Here is a 12,013-nt window from a genome sequence, read left to right on the forward strand (position 1 = left end):
CTGGAACCCAGAGCATGCATGTTACCCCCTGAAGAGGAAACATTTTTTTTTTGTGGAAGTGATGCACATTTGAATGAATTCAATTAAATACTTCCACTCAAATGTGATTGGTTTTCCTGAACATTAGAAATAGAAATGCTTATATTGATCAAGACTTATAAGACACAATAAAAGTAACGGACATGAAAATGTTATTTGTAAGTATTTGGAAATGTATTTGGAAATGGATGGATTGCTTTGCACCAAAACTACCCAACATAATTTTTTATTGTACTGCAGTTTTCAAGAGTTCATTGTCGTAGATGTCTTTTCATGTTTAAATGCTTTCTTGAGTTCTAATATTGTGCATTGTTTAGGCCTTTTCTTTGTTTCTTTGTTTCTTTCTTAAAATTATGGTGAAAATTTGAATAAACCTGCAAACCAATGTTTACTGGAGCAATGGCAAATAATGAAAATGCCTTCATTAAAAAGTGCAATAATTGTGTTTCCCACACACCTCAGAGCAATTTCTGGCACTGTTTCAGCTCTTTCTGACTGAGGCTTTCAGGATGAGAAATCTTTTCATTTCTATAGCACTGCAGGCCAATTCCCCAGCCTTAAACTGTAGGCACAGGCTAGCAGCCTCACATCACTTTCCAGGCTTTTGTGGAGCTATTTCATTATTCCACTCACAGATATTTCTTAATGCCAAGCAAAGACGAAAGGAAAACTTTCAAATGAGGGCAAATGATGAAATATTCAGGAGAGAACTGCTGGCATTTCTTGTGGGAAAAAAATCTAAGCAGCACTGAATTGTGCCAAGGTGTATGTTTCTAAAGGCATTTATGACTGTCGCCCCCTGCTGTTCATCTGAATATGAAGCAAATGCAACTGTGTGAAAAAAAGAATTTCCAAAATATAGAATTGAATGATTTGACAATTGTCATGTCAATTTAACAAATCTTCAACAGAATAGAATAGAGTAGAAAGCAAATGGTCAAGTATATATAAAGCTATGGTATATAAATAGGATGGAGAAGTAGCAAAAATTGAAAACAATTCTACACTTATTTGTCATTGTGTCACAAAAATACTACAAATAAACACAAACTAATCAGACTTTTCTCCTAGCAAATAAGATAATTACTTGTGAGATTGTTTGCAAATGTTTTCTGCAAATGAAAATGAAATATTTTTCAGGCTGCATGACCATGACAATATGCCAATGTCCTAAACCATTAAATAACTGTAATAAGCAATTTTTTCTCCAAGCAATGTACTTTGTTAAGAGTAGGCCATGGTTTTCAAGTGTCAGTCAATTATTATACTATACTATAACAGAGTTGTACAGTCATATATGATCCAGTATTTTACAGTAATGTGGAGCTTTGCAATTTATAAACAAAATTTTATTATGTTCTGATTAAAAGCCCCAGGCTGTCACACTAGTGATAATTAATTTTTATTAGATAATTATAGGCCAACCATACATCCATGACCACAGTCAAAACAGCCATTTAGTACAAGATATACATTTTTCAGCAGACATTTCTGAGTAGATTAGATATATAAGATATATATATATATATATATATATATATATATATATATATATATATATATATAATGGGACTCCTAACAAATGTGCAAGACATGGAAGACCACCAAAACTGCCTCCATCACATTAACAGTACTTAATTTAATAAAATATTAATAAATGTTAATTAATAAAAGTTTTAAATCAAGTTCCACTCTTACTTAAGACGTGCAAAATCCACAGGTATTTCTGTTCATCTTTCCACTGTGAGAAGACATTATGAATCTGATGTAGACTTTTTTAGGATCTTTCTCAAAAACAAATTTGAGAAAGAACCTAGGAAGATACTGGTAAATGAGGCCCAATGTACTGACCACCCCAGACCACCCAGCATCACTGAATATGTTTAGGATTACTTGGATTGTAAAAAGTAGAAAATGCAACCCACTTCTAAGACTGAACTTTGAAGATGTGGAAAAAGTTTCCTTAAAAGAATGGAAGCTGTAATAAAGGCAGAGTGGACACACATAATACAAAATAAAATATATTATATTTAATTGTTGAGAATTCTGTAAATTTCTGTTAAATATGGCTAAATGATGCTGAAAAATAACTTGAACTTCATGCCTGTTTTGATTGAAAAAGAAATCGAAGAAAGAAGCCTTTTTTATAGTACTGTACATGATCTATATTATTGATTTCCAAAACTTGACCAGGAGGCTCCCTGATCTGCTCATTTTGTGCTTTCCCTGCTTTACCGCATCGACTTCAACTGAGCAAACGGTTGCTAATAAACTGATTAGTTGGACCAGATGAAACCACAGAAAATATCAAAATGAGCAGTAGTCTGCACAACAAGGGTTTGGACCCCAGGGGGACTCCTGGACTCCAGCATCGACTTGAATATCTAAATATACTGAAAGTTAACTCATTCTGTACTGTACAAATGAGTTCATTACTTGTGCTTTGCAGGATGGTACAGCAGACACACCAGTTAATCCCTGTCATGTTTATCATACTTTCTTAAAGTACTCTGTGATTTCAGTTTGTAATATTGTTCATTATTATTGGGGATTAAAAGGGTAGTTAACTGATTTTAAACAACAAAATCCATGTCCTTGTCTGACTCAAAAAGAGTGAGACCCTGTGGGTCCAGAAACAGCCTTTCCCTGGCCAAATTTGGACTCTTGGTGATGAATCAAAACAGTTTCAAACTATAAGAGGCAAGTCAGTAAATGTTTGTGCATGGATTTTCAAAAATCCCAAATGCCAAATGATCTTTGAGGGAGGCTCACAGACAGACACACAGACAGGCAGATAGACAAATAGCATCTTCTAGCAGCTCTTAGCATAAGGGGTTCAGCACTGGCTCTAGCCTTTTGGGGGCCCTAAGCAGGATTTGGGGTGGGGGGGGGGGGGGGGGGGGGGTCAGGGAGTATATTGCTAGCTGATGTAATCTAAAAATATTGCAAATTAATAACAAAAACTTAGTTCATGGGCGCACAGCTATGTTCCTGTAGGGCCGGTGTCCAGCACAGTTTTGTAGTTCCCCTGTTCATATACCAATTAACACTGGCAATTAACAAATGAGTTGAATCTTGAGTGTTTGAGGTGGTAAATCACCAATCTGTGTAGGACACCAGTCCTCCTGGACCAGAATTCTGCACCTCTGACTTAGATGATCTGTCTAAATTATACAATTATGACTGGCTATTTTGTGTATTGCTCAGGACTGGATGCTCATTTGGAGTTCTAATAAGTTACAATTCAAATTGCAAATAACCTTCTCAGTACTCTGGATCCAGGGGTCTGTCTCACCACACAGTATTTCTTACAGCTATCTTCAAACTTAGTTTGATCTTAGTTTGATAAGTTTAGTTTGATATAATGTTGGTGGCAGCATTATTTTCTACATTTGTAGGTTGCATGGTTTATTTTTCCTTCTTTTGTCAACTCCTCCTCTTGTTTCATGAGACTGGCTGCTAAATGTCATGCTTTCGTGTGCACACAAGTTACTAACCCTGGGTGAAAAGAGATTGCTGCAGAACGAATTAACCACAGTGGTTTATTAGGTTTTGTGAAGATGAAACTTCAGACAGCCTGCTGACTCAACTACTTCTTGTTGTCCAACACAACTTGCTTTTTTCCTCACTTGAGCCTCTTGGTGAAACTTTCATGCAACATAATCTCTGTGCAGCCTGACAGTTACACAAAGCAGTTCAAAAACATTGAACATTACATTGCAGCACATTCGGTTACTCCACTAGTTAATCAAATTAGCACCTTGTGTTTGTGATACACTGTATCATTTGCACCATATACAGTTATACAGCAGGTCTAATTTATATATTTGTAACATTTTTGTTATAATCTTTGCATAATCTATCTAGGGTTCTTTAGCATTTAGTTGACTTTTGAATTAATGTTTCAGTAGCTGTCTTGGATGTAAAGGGGTCTCCTGATAGGGACCTCAGCCACTGCTTGTGTTGTTTACTAGGTAAACCCGCACTGTTTGTCATGCCTGTCTCTGGCTCTGAAGACTTCAAGGACTCCATTCCCCAAAATCCCCTGGGGATCATGTGACACCTGACTTTCAAACATGCTCCAATCAGCGCTCTTCTTCACCTGAATACTGATCTGTAACACCAATTGTTTTGACCACATGACTAGTTAGTGTTAGTTTAAAGCCCGGGCTTTATATATAGACTATTATACTATTATTATACTATTATAGAATAGACTATTCTGGGTTGTTTGTATTTGGGTATCAATCGTTCTTCCGGTTTTTGACTTTGCCTTATTCCTGATCCCCTTTTGACTTGTTTGGCTAGTGTTATATGTTTTTCTGTGCCTCCTGTCTGTTTTGGATTTCACCTATGCCTGTTTTTGACGACGACTCCGGATCACCATTTAACTAGTAAAGCTTTTTTCTTCTTTTTTATCTGTACGCGTCTGGCTCATTCTGACTCGTTACAGTGATAAACAAGTGTCCACCGCTCACAGAACAATTTTGCTCATCAATTGAATGCAGACCTATTCTAAAGTGCATATTACAGAGACAAAGATAAACATATGGGTAAATAATCAATTGTTCTGTTAAGACAATTAACTATCCAGCTCCAACAGTTAGCAGAAAAGAACAGCTTGCCTCAGACCCAGATTCAGGGAGCATGTTATTCTTTTAAGAAGTGCTTGAGATAATGATGTGGAGCCTTCATTCCTTCACATTACAAAAACTGACTGACAGGCAGTTTCTTTTAGTTTGCCTCTTGGCGTATGACCCTGACTCTGCTTGCAGGTCACATCCATGGTCCTCAGACTAAAATTTTGATTGCATACCCTCATATTTGATTCTCTGTTTTGTTTCATATGAATGTTTCAGTTTCGTATTGCCTGTTAGCACAGTAAAGTTTGATGCCTTTTGGTGAATAATGGTTGCAGACACTTCTCGCTTTCACTTTCCTGTAAATTTTGCACTTAGGTACTGCATAAAAAGTCAGCATTGTTTTTATCAAATAAAGCATAATTAACAAGGACAAAATAAAAACAGGCTGCTCCTTTTTTCAGTATCTGCATGCCCAAAGGTAGACTTGTCACTGGGAGTAGTTAATTGCTGCATTGCATTGTGAAGTGACAGCCTTCTTAAATAAAGCTTACAGAGACCTCAGTAGGAATAAATATATGAATTTCTCAGACTGTGGTGGGGCAATTCAAACTACTTTTGCACGATTCATTTTCAGAGAGCCTAAATATTTGGATTCTGTTAGTCAGAACAGCAATGAATCATCCCTTTAGGGTGGAACACAAAAGGGTAGGACCAAACAGTGCTTTACATGTGCATAGAAAAGTAATGCCTGTTGTGGAAATGTTTTGGGTTGGGCTGTGTGCTAAAATTCTCTTCTTCATATTTAAGTTCTGATCATAGTTATCAGCCGCAGAGCTCCAGCTAGCTTTAAGTTGATTCCTAGATTAAAGTGTTGATGTCGAGTGGTAAAGTAGGGCAGACGCAGATGCAGTTTAAATTGTGTCGGTGTGAATGTTACTTTTATTTTATCGTTTCACATCCAGTGAAGAAAAATATGTTCTATCATTCAATCAAACAAGACCCTGATTTCATGTTCCCAGAAGATTTATGCAGCTAAATGGAAGTAAATAGAAGAAAAGAATGCCTTGCGGAATTAGTCACTGTGACATCTCTGTCACTGTGACATTCAGTGATGACTTATCTTGCAAATAATGATAAATGAGATCCTGCTTGTGTGTGGGTGTGTGTGTGTACCTCTCCATAACTCCATGATTTGGCTTTTGTTCAAATATCAGCATTATTTCTCAGTGCATTTAAATCTAAAAGCAAATGTGTGGGGTTTTTATTAGAAAAATAAAAAGCACCTGTTTTTCCAACTTACCACAAAAAAGTCATAAACATTGTTATTTCATTAGCAATTGATAGGCACACTGTAAAAAAAGCTCTGCTGATTTAAACTTTCTGCAGAGTCAATCATTACTTAGCTCAAGAACAGCGTAGAGAGCTTCAAGAATGGGTTTCCATGGCCGAGCAGCTGCTTCCAAGTCTTACATCACCAAGCGCAATGCAAAGTGTTGAATTTTTAGCTAAGAGCCAAGCACAGAGAAATAAAGTTTCAGTTTGAATGAAGAAAGCAAGAGAGAAAAAGAGAAAGAGAGAGAGAGAAAGAGAGAGAGAGAGAAAGAGAAAGAGAGAGAGCGCATTAAAAAATGAAAACAATTGAGAAAGAATGGATAATGCATTATATAGGTGCATGAATATGTAATCCATTATGCATAATGTATTATGTCTAGGCTTCACAAAAGAAGTCCAGAAAATTCCTCAGTAAAACATGCTTCGTTGCAACTCCCGCATCTTGCCAACACTTCATCATCATCATGTCATGGCAACATGCTGGCAAGTAGGACAGTATGTAAGATGCTGCTAGTGTTTCACCTTCCATTACATTCCTGTCAGTTACATGTCCAGTCCGTTACTGTAGTTAAGTGCTGAGTGATGGAGAGTTTTGTGTGATGGTCTTCACACTTACACCAAATCTCTGACTTAAAGGAATACTCCTGCATGTGCACAGATGTGTAGATTGTGGCTATATAGGATGCAAATGGTCAGCAACAATACTCAGACATTCTGTACTGGATACAAGGACTCATGCTGTTTACCCAAAATTCTGACCATCTGCGTGCCAAAACAGAAACTGAAATTCATCAGGCCAGGAAACATGTGAATCTTTCAATCTTTGAATGGCCAGTTTTGGTGAGTCAGTGTCCACTATAGCCTCAGGTGTTGGTTCCTGGCTGAGAGGAGCAGAATCCAACATGTTTTCTGCTGTTGTAGCCCATCCACCATGAGGTTGGATATAATACCTGCGTTTTTCCAGGGAAAAGGTGCATATTTGTATCTTTTTTAAGTTAATAAAGTTAAAAGACTGGAGCAAAGACAGGGTGGATGGAGTAAATGCAACTTAAAAAAAACAACTGCAAAGGAATATATTCCTTAACTAATGGTACTGATTAAATATACCCTTGAGGATACCACCCCACTGCCAGCATTTGTACCCTGAAAGCTACTGTTTTTTGTGAGAGTGTAGCCTTCACAAAACAAGTGAAGTGAGGTTTCAAAACAAGTGTTTCTAAAATATGTTTTATAACATTAAATTATATTTTGTTAGTAAAAAAAATGTTAAAATATTATTAATTACACATGAAATGGCAAAGTTATACTGCTGACATAAAATGTCAATTTTTCTCCTTTCATTTTTCTACATCAATCAGGCAAAGCAGCTGCCCATTCCATTGGGTCAAAATTTCATGATGAATAGAAATGGAAACAAATGGAATAAAAATAGTTAAGAACTACTAGGAAAAAAATCTTATTAAATTGGCTTCGATTAAAAAGATTTTTGCCTTCGCCTGTAATGTTACCATTTTTGAGATACTTGTTTTTTTTTCTTTTTGTTTATTTGTTTGTTTTTGATAACTCCTCAATATATGAAGTGTTTCATTCCAAAATGCTGCATACACATTTGTAACAACTTTGGATGTAATGAGTGTTTGAAAAGAATAACAGCGGATGCATAATGAAAAACATTTGTATTTCTCTTATAGAAGTGCTAATAATCATAATACAGCACTGATATTTCTTGCATGTGTAAAACCCACTCCCAACAAGATACATCACAGAAAAAGAGATTCTTGAAAGAGGTCTATAATGTGTTTTTGAAATGAAACCCTTCATATGGAATATGTTTGTTCTCTCACATGGTGGTGGTAGATGGGATTAGGGTGGGTCAAATCAAATATATATAGCTACATGAACTGGAATTTCCCTTTAACAGATTTCCAGTTGCTTTCTAAGTACAGAGAAAAACAAAGAAATTGTTGGCCATGTTGACTAATGTTATGGAATGAAGCAGTAGATAAAATATGAGTATTACTTTAATGTCAGACTCTGAATCAGGCTTCACTGCACACGTTGGTTTGCACATGCAATGATTTTCCCTTTGTTACACAGTAGTAATCACACAGACATAAACTCCTGTATTCTTTCACAGATGCACACTGTCATATAGGCATGCAGAAAACAAGTGAAGCGGCAACCATCTCCATAGTTCAAAATATTATGTTGCATTTTTTTTTCTGATTTTTCTGAAGAATAGTGTGAAATTTTGTTCAAGACACTGAGAAAAAGCCATCTTTTGTTTTGTTTTTCAGGAGAATGAGTCAACGATACATCAGAAATGTCCCAATCTGCAGCTAATCTGCACCACAATGGAAATGGAAAAGTGTATGTGTGTGCCCATGTGTGTGTCTGCCTGCATGTGTGTCATGCCGAGCTATCATTTTTATTTGCTAAGCACTGAATGACTAATTTCAGCATGCAGGCTGGGTCAAGGTTTGAACACAGAACTTTCCACTTGGTGACACAAAATAGAACAAGCTAAAAAAAGTGCAATGTAAGTCATTTTACACGCTCATGCTTAAACGCCTTTTTTATTCACACAAGAGTGCTGTGAATAACATAGTGTTTCACACTGCAGATCACTGTAAGATGTGCCTGTTCATTTCACCTTTTCTGACTTATAATTCATGGTGAAAATATTTTGTTATCAGTCCTGCGATCTGTTTAGTATGTTCAGTATGAAACAGGAGATAACTATTACAGTCCTTTCCTACAGTACAAACACATTAGAGGAATTGAATCTCGACTGCAATCGGCTTACCAGGAATAAAATTAGGAATGGTTTAATATGAACATGGCCAGTGTGTGCAATATTAAATTGACCTCCACTGAACACTGTACAGACACAATGAGGCTGTTACACTGGTGGTACCAGCCAGCTCTTTGGATGGGCCTATGGACAATTATCAATTATTAGCAAAAAAAAAAAAAAAAACAGTAAACTATTCATACATTAAATACACATTTAAAAAAAATGATGTCCTAAGTTTTCATGTCAAAATTGAAGCACAGTGAAACACAAAAGTTTTAGTCCATAGACGGAGCCTTATTTTACTACAACCCTGTATTTTAGAACAGGAAATGAGACTGTCCCTCATTGCCACATGGTGAGCAGTTAAATCACACTGTTTTATAGTAAATATGTCCCAAAGTCCAAAAATCAGCCTTTATCATTAAGAATTGTAACTACTGAAACACATTTTCTGCAAAAAATGTAATTGCTTTGTGTCTTAATACAAATAGTATGATTTTATGTGTGCACAACTATTTATAACTGTTTGCTAAAATAATAATAATAATAATAATAATAATAATAATAATAACAATAACAATAATAATAATAAGCTTCATTTTTATGCCACTTTTCATACGAAAAATTGCTTCACAATGAAATCAAACAAAGCATCAAAATCATGTATGTAAAACAGTAAAAGCAAAAATAAAAACAAAAAAGTGAAAGAAGTGTGTTTAATGAAAATGGTAATAAATAAACAAATAAATATACATTAAAATATAAAGAAGCTAGAAATAAATATGAATGAATGAAGATAAAACATAAAACGGAATAAATTAATAAAATAAGTTGTGAAATAAAAGCAGGACCCGAACAGAATGCTAAGCTAAATAAAAACATCTCAGCTGCTTTTTAAAGCTGGTTACAGATCATTGTAGTCATGCACTGCCTACCATTTTTGAGTCATACTCAAAATCAACTAAAACTGTCACATTTGACATTTGGTAGTATTTTGACAGTGTTATTATTGTTTTGACAGTGACGAAATGGAATGTTCAATCATTTATTTCAATAAAATAAACATAATTAACCCCTTAAATGGCCAGCAGGCCCAAAGTTTTATTACACACTTCTATAATCTAAGAACAGTTGAACTAGTTTGCACTGGAGTCACTGTGTTTACTGAATAATAAACCTTAGTCTGTACTGAGCTTAATAGAAATATACATAAGAAAGAAAATTAAGATCATGGTATAAAAGACTTTATACACACTCCTGTAGCTTATATAGTTAATCAGTTTATAGAAGTCATTAAGCTCTCATTATTTTGAACAGTTCGTTCCCAGAATTTGTCCAGGACATAATTGTTTTTATTTTGGCCTATTTCTCCTTGCCACTGTACATTTCCCATGGGCAAGGTTCCAACAATAAGCAAGACCATTAAGATGAGCACGAGAAGAGGCTTCTTTGTATAAGGAGAACAAATGGACCAAAACACATCCACAATGGGATGCACCCAAAACATATGTATTTACTTCTGAGTTTCATACATGACAATAAGGGTCTTGCCTAATTTTTCATTTATACAGTAAGTTGGGTGTAGCATAAGTCTTTATATGAACTTAATATTTGAATGTGCTTTTAGGGTTCTTGAAGGCAATAAAACAATTGTTGCACACCATGACGCAATCAGGTTTTACATTAAACTCTCTCTGCCACAACATAGAACTGAAGGGGTTGAATGTGTTTAAGAAGTGATGTACACACTGTAGGTACAATGCCTTTTGATGCAGTGGTATTTTTTCAATACCACTGCTGTCAGACCATAACTATTTCACTATCGTTTATTTTCAGCTGTAAACATTTTCATGGTGAATAGACCAACAGAATTGATCCAACATTACTTGTAAAATTCGGTTACCTTCACATATATTAAAGGTAGGCTAAGTTCAAGCTAGGTTAAGTTTTAAATTTAGATTTTATTATTATTTTTTTTAATTCATAGGTTTTTCCTCATCTTCAACAAGCATAATTGTGGAGTGCAAACTGGAAAACATATTTGCACAAATGAATTCTAATCTATTTGTCTATATTTTGTTATATGCCAATTACTGGATTTACCTAAATAATGCTTAATAGATGGAATTAGATAAGATGTGTAAGATGTGTTAATTAGGATTCTCCAGTGTTTCAGTTAATGTGGCATACAGCGAAAGAGGGATTAACTTCAGCGTTTCATCTTATTACAGAAACAACAACTGATTTAGTCTCAAATTCTCTGAACTGCATTCAGTTAATTAGCATCAAATTCACTCTGATGTATAAACATACAGTCACGGTCGAAACTCTGCACGTGTATGTGTGTGTGTGTGTGTGTGTGTGTGTGTGTGCATGCCTAGTTGGGATGCTCCCAGACAGCCGTCAGCTCGCCGGTTTCCATGGCAACTAAAATAAAGAGTGAAGGAACGCTCCCTCATGCAATGCCACACTTACAATTTTTACTCTCTCTCTCTTTCTGCTTCTCTCTCTCTCGCTCCTCTCTCTCTCTCTCTCTCTCTCTCTCTCTCTCTCTCACACACACATACACACACACACACACACACACACACACACACACACACACACACACCCTCTCACCTCTAGGATGACCCTGTTGTGCTCTTCATGCTTCTTCCTTTCATCAGCCTTATTGCAATCCCTGGAACTGAATATTCTTCCTTTCAGCCATGACAACACGCAAATTCAGATTCCTCAGGCCAATGAATCAATTATTCAGTGATAACTTGTGTTATTATTGCTTATTATCTACAGCTAGGATTATAGTTATGTTATGAACAACACCCTGGATTGACTTTCTTACTTAGAAACAATTATTAGTTATTAGCCTATATCAGCTGCAAATTTTCCTCAGAATGCATATACATATTACAGCATAGGCAATTCAGATCATGATAGGATATGCCTGATCATTCACATATTATGTCAAATATGAAAGGACATTTTGCTTTCCGTTTCTTTCTTTCACTCTGGAATTTCCTGAGTTTTTTGTTTTTTCAGCCTAATTTTCTTTACTTTAGCCCCCCCTCCTGTTAGTCCACTGTAATAGTCACTCCTTCCTGCAACTTATACAATTATTACAGTAATTGTCCAGTAAATAATTCAGTGCAAAATAGCGAGTGCTGCAAAACAGTGACTTTTTGGCGAACCTTCCACAATAAAAAACATTTATGACATATGGCAGCGCATCAGCATAAACTATTTGTATTATGTGTTAGTAACA

The sequence above is a fragment of the Pygocentrus nattereri genome, chromosome 1 (genome assembly GCF_015220715.1).
Source record: "Pygocentrus nattereri isolate fPygNat1 chromosome 1, fPygNat1.pri, whole genome shotgun sequence".
Lineage (NCBI taxonomy): Eukaryota > Metazoa > Chordata > Actinopteri > Characiformes > Serrasalmidae > Pygocentrus > Pygocentrus nattereri.